This window comes from Dipodomys merriami, unplaced genomic scaffold, assembly GCF_024711535.1.
Source record: "Dipodomys merriami isolate MVZ:Mamm:240054 unplaced genomic scaffold, mDipMer1.0.p SCAF_1153, whole genome shotgun sequence".
NCBI classification, from domain to species: domain Eukaryota; kingdom Metazoa; phylum Chordata; class Mammalia; order Rodentia; family Heteromyidae; genus Dipodomys; species Dipodomys merriami.
Window position 1 is genome coordinate 47,554 of NW_027202442.1, and position 12,659 is coordinate 60,212.

Sequence of the window (12,659 nt, forward strand, 5' to 3'; positions counted from 1 at the left end):
GAAGAACCATCTCTGTGTTTTGTTGATTCTTTCTATAGTTTTTTTGGATTCTAATTCATTTAATTCTGATTTAATTTTAATTATTTCTTTCCGTCTACTGGATTGGGGTTTATCTTGCTGCTCTTTTTCAAGGAGGTTTAGATGTGTCATTATATTGTTAGTTTCTGATCTCTCCAATTTGTTGATGTAGGAGCTAAGAGCTATAAACTTGCCTCTGAGTACTGCCTTTGCTGTGTCCCAGAGGAGCTGGTAATTTGTGTGTTCATTTTTGTTGAATAGCATGAACATTTGAATTTCCTTTCTAATCTCTTCCATGACCCACTCATGATTCAGCAGTGTGTTGTTCAGCCTCCATGTGATGCCGGACTTTCTTTGGTGGCTTTTGGTGTTGAGTTCTAATTTTATTCCCTTGTGGTCAGAGAGAATGCAAGGTATAACTTCAATGTTTCTGAATTTAGACAAGTTTGCTTTGTGGCCTAAAATGTGGTCTATTTTGGAAAACGTTCCATGTGCTGCTAAGAAAAACTTGTATTCTGATGCTGCTGGGTGAAATGTTCGGTAGATGCCTGTTAAGTCTAGTTGATCTATGCTGCTGTTTAGATCTGCGGTTTCTCTGTTGAGTTTTTGCCGAGTTGATTTATCTAGTGGGGAGAGTGGTGTGTTAAAATCCCCAACAATTAATGTCTTTGCATCTATATGGGATTTGAGGGAAAGTAGTGTTTCTTTGATAAATTTGGGTGCTCCATTGTTTGGTGAATATATATTTATAATTGTAATATTCTCCTGAAGGAGAGATTCTTTAATTAGTATGTAGCGACCTTCTTTATCTCTTCTCACGAATTTTAATTTGAAGTCTATTTGATCTGATATTAGGATTGCAACTCCCGTCTGTTTATGGGGGCCGTTTGCTTGGTAGATTTTGTGCCAGCCTTTAACTTTGAAAATTTGTTTGTTTTTATGGGCAAGATGTGACTCCTGCAGGCAGCAGATAGAAGGGTCTTGTTTTTTAATCCAACTAGACAGTCTATGTCGCTTAATTGGAGAGTTCAGCCCGTTAACATTAAGAGATATAACTGAGAGGTATTTGGGAGTTCCTGACATGTTATCCACCTTCTTGAGGGCTGCAAAACCTGGGTTCTTCCTATGGTTCTTGGATTTTCAGTTTGGGTGCAGTTTCTTGGCCTTTATTGTGGTCTTGTTGGTTTTCTATGTGTAGCACCTCTTTAAGAATCTTTTGTAGGGCTGGTTTGGTGGAGATGTATTGTTTCAATTTTTCTTTGCTATGGAAGGTTTTTATTTGGCCTTCAGTTATGAAGGAGAGTTTAGCTGGGTACAGTATTCTTGGTTGATAGTTGTTTGTTTTTAGGGCATGGCATACGTCATTCCAGGCTCTTCTTGCATTGATTGTCTCTGCTGAGAAATCTGAGGTAATGCTAATTGGTTTCCCTTTATAGGTGATTAACCTTTTCTCCTTGACAGCTTTAAGGATCTTTTCCTTGGTCTGAGTTGATCCTGTGTGGATTATAATGTGACGGTGGGATGTCCTATTCTGGTCTCGTCTATTTGGGGTTCTAAAAGCTTCTTGTATCTGAATAGGCCTATCTTTTTGTATGTTTGGGAAGTTCTCTGCTAGGATCCTGTTAGACAAATTTCCTAGGCCATTAACTTCTGTTTCTACGTGCTCCTCTATATCCATTATCCTTAGATTGGGCCTTCTGATGGTGTCTTCCAGGTGTTGGATAGATCTATCATATTTCTTGGACTTGTCTTGGATGGTTGTATGTTCTTTCTCTATAATATCTAGGCTGTCTTCAATCCCTGAGATTCGATCTTCTGCATGGTCTAACCTGCTGTCAAGACTCTCTACTTTGTTTTTTTATCTCTTTTCCTTCTAGTTGGTCAGCTTTGATGGCTTCAAGTTCTTTGTTGAAGCTCTGTTTTAGGTCTTGTATGAATTTCTTTACTTCCTTAATTTGGTGTTCAGTGTTTGTTCTCAAATCACTTAGTTGATTGGTTATGGTTTCTTTGGACTCACATTCCTTCTGTTGGTTTCCATTCTGCATTCCCTTTGTGGTCTCCCTAACTTCCTTCAGCTCTTTGTTAATGGATTCCATGAATGCCTTTAGTGATCTTTGTGTATTCTCTACCTGGTCTCTCAATTCCTGTATTACTCTCTGATTAGCTTCTTCCCGTTCAAGGGATTCCTGTAGTTTTCTTTCCTCTCGTTAGTGGGATTCCTGCAGTTCTCTTTGAGTGTTCTCAGCCTGCTCACACCATTCCTCCCTTTCTCTTTGCGTATTCTCCAGTTGTTCACGCAAATCCTGTATCAGTTTTTGAGTAGCTTCCTCACGCTTATGATATTCCTGTATAAGCTTTTGAGATGCCTCCTCTCTCTCCCTTTCACGCTCATACAGAATCCTTTGTAAGTTGTCAAACTTGTCTTTTATCATGTTTGCCAGCAGTGTTTGTATAGCTATTTGGGAACTCTCCTCTGCATTATTCATTATCTGTTCTGACCCCTGATTATCAAGATTGGGACTTGAGATATCCGGATTTACCATTTTTCTAGTGTTTTTTTGGCTTACTCTGCCCATATGAGATGAAAATAGCACCAGTTTTGTGCTAGAACACTATCTTAAGGCACCCATCAACCAAAGTTTGCATTTGTACAGTCAATAGTCTACAGATACAATCTAGTTCAACAGATACATCTTTTCAACATCAAACAACTATATTAATGGTCTTCGAACAGCAGAGAAGAATTTGGAAAACCAGAAATTATTAGGGTTAGTGAGAGATGTGGGTAAAAAATAGGAATAGATTGGTGTGGGGAAGCACAGGGAGAGTTAACTATGTCCTAATATAGGTTGGTTAGGATGCATGTAGAGAGAGAGAGAAAAAGAGGAATGGGAATGGGAAATGAAAAGAGACCAGAAAAAATAGAAACGTAAAAATTAATATTATTATGATTAAAAGACCATCTATTTAGAGAGGAATGTGAGTATATTAATAGAAGGGTAGGGACATAGAGGAGAAGTGAAAAACTTAAAAAAATGCTTAAAATATTATATAGGTATAAAGAGGTAGTACTGCTATTAAGGAATTTAAGTCTCAGAGGTTTTGAATTGCGTAATAAATTTGTTGATTAAGTTTGTACACAATGGGGCATAAGGTCTACTAGTTAACTACGGGTTTATCTGAGGATGTGCAGGACAAGAGTTAAGTCACACAAAGAGGATCAAAAGAGAAGAAAAGGTGAAAATGATTAGAAAGGGAGAAAAAAGATCAGAAGTTCAGTAGAGTTAGACAAAAAAAAAACAAAAAGATAGTTAAGAAAGAAAGAAAAAGAGAAAGAAGACAAGAAAAGAAAGGAAAACTCACATTTATGTGTTCCTAAAATAAAAATTATAAGAGAAAAAAAAAGTTACTGGAAAACAATTATTTTTTCAAAAAAGGCAAAAATTAAAGATTGATAAAATTTTTAGAAAAGGAAAAAAAAAATATATATATATATATATATATATATATATATATATAAAGTACCAAAAAAAAGAAAAAAAGAAAAAAAAAGAAAAGAAGAGGAAGAAAAAAAAAGTTCTTTGATTTTTTTTTTATTTTTTTGGGGAGGGGTGGGAAGAATCCTGTATCTCCCTTTTCTCTGTAACCAGCCTCTTGTTGGAGTATCTGGTCAGCTTGAGGTCCTGTGGCTTGATTGGTTTCTTAAGTCAGTTTGTTCGAACAGGCAGAAAAATGCTCTGCTTTACCCAAGATTTTGAGATCCCCCTCCCAGATTAGTTTACTGGGAGGGTGATCTGCTTTGAGAATCACAAAAGAGGGGGAAGCAGTGGTGAGGCTAGGTTCTGGGTAGAGTTGAGGCCTTTCAACAATCAGTAGCTTTTTCCTGGGGCTATTTTGTGAAAAAAAACTCACAGAGCCCAGCCTGGAGCCGTTCTCAGGGTTTCTGTTTTTCAATTGATTGTGGAGGCTGCTAGAGGGAGGGGCAGCCTCTAGCTCAGGTTACCCAGTGAGGAAAGCCACTCCAATGGCTGGTGCCTGAGCTGGGTGACTTTTTCCTGGGTGGAGCCGAGTCTGGCAGGTCACTTTGCCATTAAGTTCTTGTGACCTGCTAAATGACTCGTTTTATTCCAAGGCCTGGGTTGGAGCTGGCAGCTCCTCCGAGCTTTGTCGGTATCCAAGATGGAGATCACTGTTGTTGGGGGGGGAGGGGTGGCCTTTCCTCCTCTGCTCCCTGAGAAGGAGTGAGGACGTCGGGCTTCTACTCACGTCGAGTCTTGGATCCTGGGTCGTCTCTGGTCTGCAAACTGCAGGATGAAGATGTCCGCTCCTTGTCGGTTCTTGCTGGTGTTGAGTAGAATATGCTCACCTGCTGCGTCTGGCTCCTTCGTCCCGGACTCTCTGTGTGAGTGCTCAGTTATGGCCCAGGCTGCGGACTCCGCCACGACCCTGCCGCCGCCGCGGCGGCAGCTGGCAGGCGCTCAGATGTGTCTTTTTGCCTTGGCTTCCCCTCTCTTGTCTAACTCTCTGTCCTGGGATCGCACACTTAGTGTGATTCTCTGGCTTAGGACTGTTCACTGGAACTCTAAAACTGCTTTCTATGCAAGAGCTTGTTCAGATTCCAGTTTCTCCTCCGCCATCTTCCCGGAACCGCTTGGCAGTAACTTTTGAACTAACTCCAGCTACATGAAATCTATCTGTTCAAGAAAAAAATTTGTAAACATGAGAGTGTGTTTCTATTAACATTAGTCTAAAGGCTTGGACACGTGACTTAGGCATTGTTAGGGTCACTAAAGGTTACATTCCTAAAGATGCTTTTGCAAACCAGAGTGCTAAACAAGCTACCCTGCTGTAGCTGGAAAAAAAATCTGTACATTTGTCAAAAGTTAAAATATTGTTCTTAAGGACATCTAATCCTGGTAACCTCTTCGTAAGATGGAATAAAGTTATAGGTTCCTGCCTAGGTAGGATCAACACCCCTGAGTCAGCGTGAAGAAGTTACAGAAGATGAAACTTCGCCCATCATCCCCTTTTTAGAACAAGGGACCAGAGTCATAAAAAAAATGTGGCAAAATAGACAGAAGAAAAGGGCTTGGAAAATAGTAGTACAGGCCTGAGCCCTCTATATCTGCCTAGAAAATCAGCCCTATTAAAAGAACTATCTAGTTAAAAAAGTTGTCATCTTGGTAAATTGTCCTGGGCTATTGTCTAAATAGTCTTATAAACTAGTGGGGCCATAGCCTGCCAAGCCTATGTATTACTTGTATCCTTAACCAGTCTGTGTAGAAATTTACAGCCCAGCACGAGGTGAGCTGGTGTCTCTTGGAGCCACTGAGAAGCCCTGCTGCTGTGGCTGCTGCTGCTACAGCCTGACAGTCACCTGGAGGAAATCTACATCATTACCCTGAACACCTCCACCATGGAAAAAGTAGATTAAATTCCTGCCTGATTCAATCTTTTGGATGGCTTCGCTTTGTCCATGTTACCATATACCTACTCTAATTTTATTACGGCTATTCCTCTTGCTGGGGAGACTAACAAACATTGTATTGCTCATTCCCTACACAGCTTTGCCACTATGGGACTTCTTTACATATTAAAACTGATAATGGTCTGGGATATGTCAGACAAGCTTTTCAAAATGTTTGTAAATCTTACCAGATTATTCACACTACAGGTATTCCCTATAATCCTCAAGGTCAAGGAATTGTTGAACGAGCTAATGGTTTGCTCAAACACCAAATTTTTAAATTAAAATGTGGGGAATTATACCCCTTCTCTCCTGTTAATATTCTTCTCATGTTTTATTTGTACTAAATTTTTAAAGTTTAGATTGTAATGAAATTTCACAGCACAGCGGTTTTGGGGAAAAAAGAGCAAAGAGCTTTTGCCCAAGTTAAGTGGAAGGATCCTTTAACAGGTGATTGGCATGGACCCGATCCGGTTTTAACATGGGGTCGAGGACATGTTTGGTTTTTTCGCAGGAAGAAAATAAATCCCACTAGTTGCCTGAGCATTGCGTTAGGATTGTGGAGGCTCATTCAGATGACACAAAAGCTGACACATTGGGCTTATATTCTGGATCCCCCGATTGTGCACCCTACAACTTGGGAGGGAGTTGAAGTACTCATTCACGTCAATAGATCAGCATACAGTACAGCCCCCGATCCCTTCATCCAGCACACCAAGATGGGAGATATCTCAGCCTCACACATTGGAACTCCTTTTTGCTTTATCACCAGCTCTAAAGGCTCCATTCCAGGCTGTATTATAATGCTATCCGTGACTCACAAAATTTAGATCCCAGACAAAAATCAAATGTGCAATATACAGATGGCATCTTTACCAACTGGGCACCCAGTTCACTCAAATTCTACTCCATCCTATATGATACCCCGTTGCATTAATTCTTCACAAATAGTAGTATCTACAGGATAGCCTCATCCAATAAGGTACAGGCATGTACAGCCATTTGTTACCAATATTTCTGGAACTAACTCTCAACTAATGGACTGGTCTGGAGCTAATCTTACTAATAAATACAATCTTGGACTGTGGTGGATGAATGGGCATGCTCAACATCATGTTTGGATGCTGGTGGCTGCACTCAATAACATAACCTGGCCCAATTAATCCTTTAAAAAATATTCATGAGTTGTGTATCACCACCCTATGTCATGATGTATGGACCGTTTAATATTTCTGTAGGAGCTAATTATTTTAATGTTACCTGCTCTAATTTTTCTTTTACTAATTGCTCATATAGCAGCATAACTTAATCCATACTTATTGTTAGAAAACGATCTTTTGTTATGCTTCCTGTAAATATTTCTGAAACTTGGTATGAAGATTCTGGCATTCAGGTGTTAAGACAATTGAAAGAACTAATGTGCCCTTGTCAATTTGTTGGGCTACTTGTAGCTGATGTTTTGGCCTTTATTTCGATAGCTGCCTCCACAGCAGCAGCTGCTGTGGTGCTAACACAAAAAGTACAAACTGCCCATTATCTTAATCAGCTTGCTCATAATACTACACAGGCTCTATACTTTCAAGGCCGGGTTTATGACAAGGTAGAACAAAAACTAGAAGCACTGTATGAGTTAGTATTATCTTTAGGAGAACAAGTCTGTGCTCTGCAAACTTTACAGCGAGTGTGCTGTCATGCCAAGTTTGATTTTATTTGTGTGACCCCTCACATATATAATGAATCAAATTACTCATGGGAAAAAGTTGTATCACATCTCAACGGTATTTGGCACCATAATAACTTATCTTTAGATCTTTTTCAACTCCACAGACAAATAGCCAGACTAAAACAAGCCCTACCTCTGGACACTAATGTGGCAAAAACTGCTACAAAACTGTTTAAATAATTTCAACGCTATATCTGTTCCCTGACTTATGTTAAAGGATTGCTAATGTCATTGCTTGGCCTGGGAGTGCTTTTGCTGGTGGTTTTTCTATGCCTTCCTTGTATTATACGGACACTGCAAAATTCATTTATGCGTTTAGCCAGCCAGCTACATAAGATCAAGCTCCATATAAATGAATTCTCCCTGAAAGGAACTGCAGCCAGAGAAGGGTAAGAGGGGGTGCCAGTCTGACCAACCTATGACAGGGCCTTCAGCTTCGCTCTGAAGAAGTTCCCGATGATGGACAAGGCAGACAAGGTGATCCACCCAACCTAAGACAGGCGAGTTCACTTCTTTAAACAAAGATGGGGGAGATGTTGGGAGCTGACAGTAAAGTTTAAAGTACTCAACGTGGGGCATGTACAAGAAACTGGCTTACTTAAAAAAGACCACGTGACTGGGATTGCTTTGCTATGTCTGCAGAGTTTGTTTTACTTTCTACCAGGTGACCTTGTCTTGTTTTTACTGCACTCTGTTTTTACTTAAATTTTCCTTGTTTTTCTGGACTATTGTAACCTTATGTTACCTCTTGACTTCTAATAGTATATATTAGGGAAAGTTAAACATAAACAGTGCTGCAGTCTTGAGCTGCAGACCTCCCAACCCCATCTTTTGTCTTATGTCTTTATTTTTCCGAATCCTCACCCCCTAATTCAGGATTCCCTTTCATTGTCGGTAGGCTCCGGCACTCTGTAAGTAAGAAGTAGAATTATTGCCATGCTTTCCCTCCAGGCACAGACTGTCCACTTGTTTTCTCTGTGTTCTCTCCTATCTTTGTATATGTTGTCCTTGTCACCATAACTAAGCAGCCATAAAACACACACCACTTTCTCTCAAGCTCGCTTCACCTCAGGAAAACAAACCTATTTATTATCACTTAGTCAATCATCTACAGATATTTCAGACTGTTTTTTCCTCTATGTGAACAATCTTACATGACTTCCTTATGGTGCTGTATTTCATCTGGATTATCTCTGTTTGAGTCTTATGGTTAGAGAATTATACATACACTGAGAGGTCTGTGCTTTTTTCCTCTGCTGTGTGCTTGCAGAATATTACTTTTCCCTGAATGCATCTATTATATTAGAAGAGAGCTTCCAGCACTGTGATTTCTTCCTTCCTTCCTTCCTTCCTTCCTTCTTTCCTTCCTTCCTTCCTTTCTTCCTTCCTTCCTTCATTTGCATATCCATCTAACCAAGCCACAGTGGGAAGCAGGTACTAGGCCAACAGATCTCTGAGGAATATAAGAAAAGTATTCTGCATCCCAAGGACTCATGCTAGCAAAAGGTGTCTCTGTCAAAGAATATGACACAGGAAGATCCTAAAACATTCCTTTCCTAAACAAACATGAGCTGGTGGTTATGGAATTATTCCACCTCAATCCAGAGGAGATTGCAACTCTTGGGTACAGAAGTTATGAATTACAGGTTAACGTATCATGTATGAAAAAACCGTCTGCCATTGCTGCCCAGGTCAGCCTTAATGAATATTGCCCCAGCCTCCCAGGAGCCTTCTGGCCTGGAAACAAAGCTTTTGCCTGGAGATCCTGGCAACCAACCACAAAACTATTCTTTTGCCAGTGTGTTCATATTCCAGGATGGAGAGCTCCCTGCTTAGATCTAGTGTGCTATCACTTGCTAACCCCTGATCCTTTCCCTATTTATTTTAGTTTATTCTACAGAAAGAGTCATGTACTTTTACTCAGGCTGGCTTCCCAAAGATGGACCTATTAAGTAATGCAGCAAAACCTAGAGCAGAAAATATTGGACAACAGAGAAAGGTGTTCCAGGAAGATGGCGGAGGAGAAGCTGGAATCTGAACAAGCTCTCACATAGAAAGCAGTTTTAGAGTTCCAGTGAACAGTCCTAAGCCAGAGAATCACACCAAGTGTGCCATTACAGGACAGAGAGTTAGACAAGAGAGGGGAAGCCAAGGAAAAGCATCAGCTACCGCTGCGGCGGCAGGGTCGCGGCGGCGACCACCGCTGCGGGGTCATAGCTGAGACACAGAGAGTCGGGGACGAAGGAGCCAGACTCAGTGGACGAGCGGATTCTACTCAACACAAACAAGAACCGACAAGGAGCGAACATCTTCATCCTGCTGTTTGCAGACCAGAGACGACCCAGGATCCAAGACTCGGCGTGAGTACAAGCCCTAGGTCCTCACTCCTCAGGGAGCAGAGGAGGGAAGGCCACCCCTCCCCCCCAGCACCGGTGATCTCCATCTTGGATACCGACAAAGCTCGGAGGAGCTGCTAGCTCCAGCTCAGGCCTTGGAATAAAATGAGTCATTTAGCAGGTCACAAGAACTTAACGGCGAAGTGACCTGCCAGACTCAGCTCCATCCAGGGAAAAGGCAACCAGCTCAGGCGCCAGCCATTGGAGTGCCTTGCCTCACTGGGTAAGCAGAGCCAGAGGCTGCCCCTCCCTCTAGCAGCCACCACAATCAATTGAAAAACAGAAACCCTGAGAATGGCTCCAGGCTGGGCGCTGTGAGCTTTATCATAAAATAGCCCCAGGAAAAAGCTACTGTTTGTTGAAAGGCCTCAACTCTACCCAGAACCTAGCCTCATCACCACATCCCCCTCTTTTGTGATTCTCAAAGCAGACCACCCTCACAGAAAACTAACCTGGGAGGGGGATCTCAAAATCTTGGGTAAAGCAGAGCATTTTTCTGCCTCTTCCAACCAACCGACTTAAGAAACCAATCAAGCCACAGGACCTCAAGCTGACCAGAGACTCCAACAACAGACTGGTCACAGACAAAAGTGAGATATAGAATTCTTCCCACTCCTCCCCCCCCAAAAAAAAATCAAAAGACTTTTTTTTCTTTTTTTCTTCTTCTTCTTCTTTTCTTTTTTTTGCTTGTCTTTTGTTTTTTGTTACCATATATATATATATATATATATATATATATATATATAAATTTATTCCCTTCTAAAACTTTTATTAATCTTTAATTTTTGCTTCTTCTGAAAAAATAATTGTTTTCCAGTAACTTTTTTTTTTCTCATCTTATAATTTTTATTTTAGGAATACGTGAATGAGCGTTTTCCTTTTTTTTCTTGTCTTCTTTCTCTTTTTCTTTCTTTCTTAATTATCTTTTTGTTTTTTATCTAGCTCTACTGAACTTCTGATCCTTTCTTCTCCCTTTCCCATCCTTAAACTTTGTCACATCTCCTCTATGTCCCTCCCCTTCTCTGAACATATTCACATTCCTCTCTAAATAGACGGTCTTTTAACCTGTATAATAACATTAATTTTTACGTTTCTATTTTTTTCTGGTCTCTCTTTATTCCCCTTTCTGTCTCTTCTTTTTCTCTCTCTCTCTACTTGCATCCTACCCAACCCATTTCCTGCATTGTGATTAGGACATAGTTAACTCTCCCTGTGCCACCCCACACCAATCTATTCCTATTTTTTACCCACATCTCTCCCTAATCCTAATAATTCCTGGTTTTCCAAATTCTTTTCTGCGGTTCCAAGTCCTTTAACATATAGTTGTTTGATGTTGAATAGATGTATCTGTTGAACTAGATTGTATCTATAGACTATTGACTGTACAAATGCAAACTTTGGTTGATGGTTGCCTTAAGATAGTGTTCTAGCACAAAACTGTGGTGCAATCTTCATCTCAAATGGGCCGAGTAAGCCGGAAAAACACAAGAAAAATGGCAAATTCGGGTATCTCAATTCCCAACCTTGATAATCAGGGATTAGAACAGATAAAGAATAATCCAGAGGAGAGTTCCCAAATAGCTCTACAAACACTAATAGCAAACATGATAAATGAGAATTTTGACAATGTACAAAGGACTCTGTATGAGCGTGATAGGGAGAGAGAGGAGGCATCCCAGAAATTTATACAGGAATATCATAAGCGTGAGGTAGCTACTCAAAAACTGATACAGGATTTGCGTGAATAACTTGAGAATACTCAAAGAGAAAGGGAGGAATGGCGTGAGCAGGCTGAGAACACTCAAAGAGAACTGCAGGAATCCCACGAACGGGAAGAAAGAGAACTGCAGGAATCCCACAGACGGGAGAAAGCTAATCAAAGAGTAATTCAGGAATTGAGAGACCAGGTAGAGAATACACAAAGATCACTAAAGGCATTCATGGAATCCATTAACAAAGAATTGAAGGAAGTGAGGGAGACCACAAAGGGAATGCTGAATGGAACCCAACAGAAGGAATGGGAGTCCAAAGAAACCATAACCAATCAACTAAGTGATTTGAGAACAAACACTGAACTCCAAATTAAGGAAGTAAAGAAATTCATACAAGACCTAAAACAGAGCTTCAACAAAGAACTTGAAGCCATCAAAGCTGACCAACTAGAAGGAAAAGAGATAAAAAAACAAAGTAGAGAGTCTTGACAGCAGGTTAGACCATGCAGAAGATCGAATCTCAGGGATTGAAGACAGCCTAGATATTATAGAGAAAGAACATACAACCATCCAAGACAAGTCCAAGAAATATGATAGGTCAATCCAACACCTGGGAGACACCATCAGAAGGCCCAATCTAAGGATAATGGGTGTAGAGGAGCACCTAGAAACAGAAGTTAATGGCCTAGGAAATTTGTTTAACAGGATCCTAGCAGAGAACTTCCCAAACATACAAAAAGATAGGCCTATTCAGATACAAGAAGCTTTTAGAACCCCAAATAGACGAGATCAGAATAGGACATCCCACCGTCACATTATAATCCACACAGGATCAACCCAGACCAAGGAAAAGATCCTTAAAGCTGTCAAGGAGAAAAGGTTAATCACCTATAAAGGGAAACCAATTAGCATTACCTCAGATTTCTCAGCAGAGACAATCAATGCAAGAAGAGCCTGGAATGACGTATGCCATGCCCTAAAAACAAACAACTATCAACCAAGAATACTGTACCCAGCTAAACTCTCCTTCATAACTGAAGGCCAAATAAAAACCTTCCATAGCAAAGAAAAATTAAAACAATACATCTCCGCCAAACCAGCCCTGCAAAACATTCTTAAAGATGTCCTACACATAGAAAATCAGCAAGACTGCAACAAAGGCCAAGAAACTGCACCCAAACTGAGAATCCAAGAACCTTAGGAAGAACCCAGTTTTCACAGCCCCCAAGAAGGTGGATAACATGGCAGGAACTCCCAAATACCTCTCAGTCCTATCTCTTAACGTTAACGGACTGAGCTCTCCAATTAAGCGACATAGAATGTCTAGTTGGATTAAAAAACAA